The sequence below is a fragment of the Bos javanicus genome, chromosome 8, assembly GCF_032452875.1.
Source record: "Bos javanicus breed banteng chromosome 8, ARS-OSU_banteng_1.0, whole genome shotgun sequence".
NCBI lineage: Eukaryota > Metazoa > Chordata > Mammalia > Artiodactyla > Bovidae > Bos > Bos javanicus.
In genome coordinates this window covers 88,937,861-88,944,754 of record NC_083875.1, presented here as the reverse complement: position 1 = coordinate 88,944,754, position 6,894 = coordinate 88,937,861, and the positions used below count along the sequence as shown (strand labels likewise).

At 46.1% G+C, this 6,894-nt stretch overlaps 1 long non-coding RNA gene across 1 annotated transcript in view; it reads left to right on the top strand.

Moving 5' to 3' along the window:
• The first annotated feature begins 3,958 nt into the window (after nucleotides 1–3,958).
• The window catches only part of LOC133253073 (uncharacterized), a 29,775-nt gene continuing 26,839 nt past the window's right edge, over nucleotides 3,959–6,894 (top strand). Inside the window, exon 1 of the long non-coding RNA XR_009738169.1 lies at nucleotides 3,959–4,589. This is a non-coding gene — a long non-coding RNA (uncharacterized LOC133253073). The remainder of the gene's footprint in view (nucleotides 4,590–6,894) is intronic.

Sequence of the window (6,894 nt, the reverse complement as noted above, 5' to 3'; positions counted from 1 at the left end):
TTGAACCTATTTGGTGCCAGAGTCCAGCTCCAGCAGCCAGGGAATTAGCCTGAAGAGATGAGCGGTGTCAGTGGGGAATGATGCAGCCTCTGACTCAAGGTGCGGGACTGCGTGTTTATTTCAAGTTTCAGGTTCTCTTTTATACTTTGACAAAAGCATTAGGTCAGAGGTTTGACATTTTCAGTTCCCCCTCACCCATATTTATTGTCTCCAGAAATCATTGTTGCCCTTCAAACAGAGTTCCTGCTTCAGAGATTCTCTCAGAATCGTGTTTACTATCTATTATCTACTTCCTCTTATGTGTCCTGTATCTAACTTGTGATTACATTGTAACTCATGCTTATGTCTGGGCTGCATACCACATTCCTCAGTTTATTTCTTATCTTTCTAAATCCTGTTTGCCCCTAGAATCTTAAGCTCACTATCTCTTAAAAGGTTTCTAGCTATTAATATCTCTAAAATTCCTAATCTCTATAAGCTATAGTAAAATATGCTAACACTACAACATTCCTTAAATTTTTAGCTTCTAACTATTCTTAATTATTCCTAGACCCTAAACTCAACAAACTCCCTTTGCCGTAAATATTTCCCTCACAAACAGGTCTCAGATAACAATCCTTCCCATGGCCTCAAGCTGCAGCCTATGTGCTCATCCTGGAATGTTCTTTGTAAAGATCCTTGAACAAATGTCAATGGTTAACTTTATAGATTATTCTCTGGGAACAACTGCAGAAGGCTTTGTGCCTTCTTATGTTCCTCTCAAGAACAATAAGCACCTTAACATTCTTTCCAGCCAACTCAACCGAAGAAAGGAAAAAACAAGTCAGAATCACAAGACCTAACTCCTTCATCCTGGGAACGTATCTGCAGGACGAGGAGAGAGGGTTGGGGCTGTGCCTTCATTTTGTCAGCAATGACTAATGTGGCTCCCAACAATTTGGTTCTAATCAGTTTATGTTGTGTCCTCGGGCTATGAAATTAAAAGATGATTGCTCCTTGAAAGAATAGCTATGGCAAACCCAGACAGCATATTAAAAGGCAGAGACATCACATTGCCAACAAAGGTCCACACAGTCAAAGCTATGGTTTTTCCAGTAGTTATGTATAGATGTGAGAGTTGGACCATAAAGAAGGCTGATTGCTGAAGAATTGATGCCTTCAAACTACAGTGCTGGAGAAGATTCTTGAGAATCTCTTGGACAGCAAGGAGATCAAACTAGTCAATCCTAAAGGAAATCTACTCTGAATATTCATTGGAAGGACTGACGCTGAAGCTGAAGCTCCAATACTTTAGTCATCTGATGTGAAGAGTTGATTCATTGAAAAGACCTTGATGCTGGGAAATATTGAGGGCAGGAGAAGGGGGCAACAGAGGATGAGAGGGTTGGATGGCATCACCGACTTGATGGACATGAGTTTGAGCAAGCTCTGAGAGAATGTAAAGAACAGGGAAGCCTGGTGTGCTGCAGCCCATGGGGTTGCAAAGAATCAGACATGACTGAGCTACTGAACAACAACAACAACCTCAGGCTAGATCATTCTTTTAGAGGTTATGCCCTGCCCCATTCCCTCCTGTTTAACTAGCAACCCAACCTCTGGGAATAGAGGCAGATGGAGACTGACTCAATCTCAGGGCCATTCACACAATTAAACCTACATGCTGAGACTCCAGTAGAAAATACTCACCTGAAGTTGAAAGCTGAGTGCCGAAGAATTGATGCTTTTGAGCTGTGGTGTTGGAGAAGACTCTTGAGAGTCCCTTGGACTGCAAGGAGATCCAACCAGTTCATTCTGAAGGGGATCAGCCCTGGGATTTCTTTGGAAGGAATGATGCTAAGGCTGAAACTCCAGTACTTTGGCCACCTCATGCGAACAGTTGACTCATTGGAAAAGACTCTGATGCTGGGAGGGATTGGGGGCAGGAAGAGAAGGGGATGACAGAGGATGAGATGGCTGGATGGCATCACTGACTCGATGGACGTGAGTCTGAGTGAGGAGTTGGTGATGGACAGGGAGGCCTGGCGTGCTGCAATTCATGGGGTCACAAAGAGTCGGACACGACTGAGTGACTGAACTGAACTGAAGTTGGATCTGCTTCCATGTGCTGGGAAGGGATGGATCCTGAGAACATGGAAGCTTTGTGTCTGGGAGACCCCACCACAAGCCCTGTACATTTTCTCCTTTGGCTGATCTTGAGTCATACCTTTTATAAGAAAATGGCAATCCTAATAAAGTGCTGTCCTGAATTCTGCAAGTTGTTCTAGTAAAGCCTTGAAACTGAGGGTGCCAAAGGAACTCCTGAACTTGTAGCAGGCTGGTCACAACAGCAAGGGCCTTGGGGGCCCCTGAGTTTTCAGCTGCCAATAGCAGTGAAGGCAGTTGTATAGAGGATGATGTTTCAGTTGGTAAAGTCTGACCTCATGCTGGTAGCCAGTGTGTCACAATTGCTCTGCAGCCTGGCATCTCTCAGGGTCAAGAAGCCATGGCCAAACACTGTGTCTTAAAATGCTCTTCGTCAGGTTATTTAAGTCTGTAGGTTAAATTGCTAGAAACTGTAAATATATATATATATATATATATATATATATATATATATATATAGTAAGAGAAAACATGGTGCTGATAGTAATCTATAAGTTGTTGATGAGCCTCAGATTCTAAGATCAGTGCTTTGGGGATTTGGCATCGGTACTAGACCACCCCATTGGGTTTTACCATCTCTCCCCAGAGCTCCTTCTGTGCTTGTTTATCCTGTGTTAGAATCCTCATCACACCTTACATGCACCTTCCTTTTCCCCCCAACCTCTGCTGCCGATGGTGGAGTACAGGTTTTGTTTACCTTAGTAACCCTGCTGAAAACAGGGGTGTGCAAGAGGCTGTGGTTCTGCAAAGACTCCACCAACAATAAAGTTTGCCCAGAAAGGAATCCCACTTCATAGACAGAACACTGTAGTTTACCATTGTGAGTGCTGCTGAACCCTTCCAGCATCTTAGCACCTCACCTCTGAAAGCTCAATGAACCTGAGGCAGGTGGGGTCTGGGCTTGGTCTTGCACCCCTGCAACCTATGCTGGTGGGTCACTTCCTGACAGAGGAATCACAGGGAGTTCTTTGTGGCTCTGGGTCATTGTTCAAAGCCCTTTAAAGAATGCAGGGTTTCAAAGGGGAAGGGCAAGATAGTGGGGGTTAAGAAGTCCAAACTACTGTGTATAAAATAAGCTCCAAGAATATATTATAAAACATAGGGAATATAGCCAATATTTTATAATAACTATAAATGGAATACGGGGGCCTCCCTGGTGGCTCAGACTGTAAAGAATCTGCCCGCAATGAGGCAGACCTGGGTTTGATCCTTGGGTCTGGAAGATCCCCTGGAGAAGGGCATGCAACCCACTCCAGTATTCTTGCCTGGAGCATCCCATGGACAGAGGCGCCTTGTGGGCTACAGTCCATGGGGTTGCAAAGAGTCAAATGCAACTGAGTGGCTAACAAACACACACACACACATAAATGGAGTATAAGCTTTAAAATTTGTGAACTGTCTTGTTGTACACCTGAAACTTATATCATATTGCACACAATCTTACCTCAATAAAAAATAAAAAAGAACAGAGGGTTTTAGCTTCATCTCTCCTGCATTCCTATCCCTTTTATTTCTGCTCCTAGTCAGCATCCTGCTGAAGCTGACAGTTCAGGAAGAGAGACGATTAGATACAAGTGTTTTTCCTGCCAACGCCTCCCGGGGAACGTTCCTGAATATCCTTAGCCAGATGACCTCCCTTCTCTGCTGCAGATTGTTTTCTGCTATCAAATGTTCTGCCAGCTGTGGCAGCTGGAGTTCAAAGCTGTCCCCTTGCAACAGAGAGTGTCCTTGGTGGGCTTTCTGGAGAACAGATTAATGCCTGGCAGTATGTGGCTCTCCAGGCAGCAGCCCTGTGTTGGCTTTTTCAAGGCAAATAAGAATCTACCAGAAAGAGTGATAAATCCTCCCTGGCACCAAGCCCTCAACCTTGGCTTTCACAAACTTGCTTCTGTAGAGTGGGGAGTCATAATCTGAGTGTTTGCTCATCCAGAGCTATTCCTCTGGATGAACCCAGAGAGGGCCAAGCATAGTGTGCCCTGTGCAAGACCCAGGCCTCTGACCTAAGCAGCTTTCAAGAAGACTTCATGTGGTTGTGATCTGTCTGCCTGTGTACTTGATCCTATAAACTGACAGTTGGTATAGAACGACCCTTGCTTTGAAGCTGGGGGACACAGTGGAACTGTCAGAATGGAATTATATAGATGTAATAATGGCCAGATATGGTTAAGTGAAAAGTGCAACTAAGTGGTTGGGCAGAAAAGTCTTGTCACCTGGGGTTGGGCTTTTCCAGATCATTTGAGTATGTCTAGCATGCATGGAACTTCACAGGAGGTGGGCCTGGGGCCTTGAGTCATGACAGCCCACCCTTCTGCTCCACGCCCTGTAAGAAGGTTGGCAACAATTCCAGCTGATGGGCTGATGCAGACAGAACAACTCAGCCCAGAGCCAGCTTCTGCATGGTGGCAGACACACCTCCCACCACAGGTCACCACTGGCCTCAGTGGATGGTAAGCCTTGATGAGCCATTTCCTCTGAATTGACCTTGAGCTTGCTAAAACCATGTGCTAACTCTTACTCCTGATGACTTGTGCCCTACATTGGCAGGAATCCCTATTTACTGGCTGCTGTCCTCAGCCAAGAGACTGTCAGGGATGACTGACAGAGAGCACTTAGAGGGCCCGGTTATTGTTCTTCCTTTTTAAAAATTCTGGATATGAATCTTAGAGAAAGCACAAAAGCAATCCTAAGAGAGAACTCAGGTGAAGCCCTCTTAATTGGGTGAAATCAAGTCAATTGTTTTCTTGACTCAGAGGCTGGGATTCCTAACTAGACATGGAAGGAAATGAAGGAAGACTTGATAGGCTCTGTGACTGCACAGTGCTAACTGAAGAGGGTGGAATGCTCAGTAACACCTGCCTTCCAATCATCCTGATAGATCCTGTTTTCCAGAAATGCTCACACCGCTCTACATCCCACCTTCCACTGGTTTCTTACTATAGGACGTAGGGTTTTTCATGAAGGAATGCCCTCTGTGTTCCTTCTCTTTGGATCCCACAAGTCTTTGTAACTGTTTCTGCTAATAGAACATGGCGGAAGTGGTGCAGGGCGTCTTTGGAAATCAGATCAAAGTCCTAACAGTTTCTGCCTGGGTCTCCCTTGCTCTTGGGACACTTGCTGTAGAAACCTCACCACCATCATGGGAGGAAGCTGGGGCCACATGCAGAGGCCACGTGTGGGGGTTCCAACTGAAAGCCCATTGTGCCTGCATGGACTGTCAGACCTAGGAGAAAATGGTCTTCAGGTGGCCCCTTCCTCGATTTGACTCCCCAGCAGAGGCCCCAGACACCACGGGGCAGAGACAAGCTGTCTGCTGCTCCCTGTTTGAACTCCTGACCCACAGGAACCAGAAGAGGTAATAAAGGATTACTGTTGTTTTAAATCACAGGGTGACTCAGTCAACCATCTTATCCGAAGTAGTGGACACTGACTGGGCACGGGCCCTAGTGTGACCCCCTCCATGACCCCTTCTCATCTTCCTTTAAAGGAGGATGTGTGAGAGCCTGGTGTGTGGAGGGGGCTCAGGGAACAGGAATCACACGACTGTCACCAAAGGCAGCAGGCCTCTGTTCCTGGGCATGTCCTCCTGCTGCTAGTTTTAGCTCCACGGTGATTTGTTAAATCTGTTTATAGCGATGGTCAGGCCCGCCTCTAGGAATAACAAAGAAAAGGCGAATGGCTGGAGGGAGGAAAGTTTGGTGAGAAACACCGATACCTGAGTTCCATAGGAATTCACAGACATGCAGGAATCCGTAAGAACCCTCATCTTAAAAAGAAATTTTTTTTAAAAAAGTTTTGTTGTGGACCATTTTAAATTCTTTATTGAATTTGAACCCCTATCTTTTAAGTGGCTTTCCTGTGCTGTGCTGTGCTTAGTCCTATCTGACTGTTTGTGACCCCATGGACTGCAGCCCGCTAGGCTCCTCTATCCATGGAGATTCTCCAGATAAGAATACTGTAGTGGGTTGCCTTGCCCCTCTCCAAGGGATCTTCCCAATCTAGGGATTGAACCCAAGTATCCCACATTGCAGACTGATTCTTAACCATCTGAGCCACCAGGGAAAGCCAAGAATACTCGAGTGGGTAGCCTATCTCTTCTCCGGGGGATCTTCCCTACCCAGGAATAGAACCAGGGTCTCCTGCACTGCATGTGGATTCTTTACCAGCTGAGCTACTAGGGAAGCCCAAGTAATTTTCCTAGACCTCAAATAATTCTTAGCCCATTATGTCCATCACCACATTTCCAGGCATTCTGTATCTGCTGCCCCAGCCCCGCACCCAGGATACCAAGATAAAGAGTGAAATCTCTTCCTCTTTCTGAGGCAAGGGCTGACTGCTGTGTCCTCTCTGCAGCACGTGGCGTCAGCACGCCAGGGGTTTCCTTGGAGTGTGTCCTGGAAATGTGAGAAAGCATGCGAGGCATCTGACACCCCATTACCTAGAACTGAGTGTTTTCATGACATTCGCCCAGCTGTACCTTTATATAGTCATAGGGCACGGATATTATGCAGGTTCAAAGAGATTAAGCTTCCTTCCCCACCCAGCTGCTGGGGCATGATGCCTGGCATATGGAAGATGGATAGAGTTACTCACTCTGAAGGGTATTAGGAAACCTGTCTTGATTTTATTTTAGATTTTTAATAAGTAGCTCAGATCGTTGGCCATGGTTTGGGATGGGATGGCAGGCATCTGAAAGACAAATCCCACGTGTGGCGCCAGCTGGGGTGATCTGGGAGCAGGGAGTCTTGTTTGTTC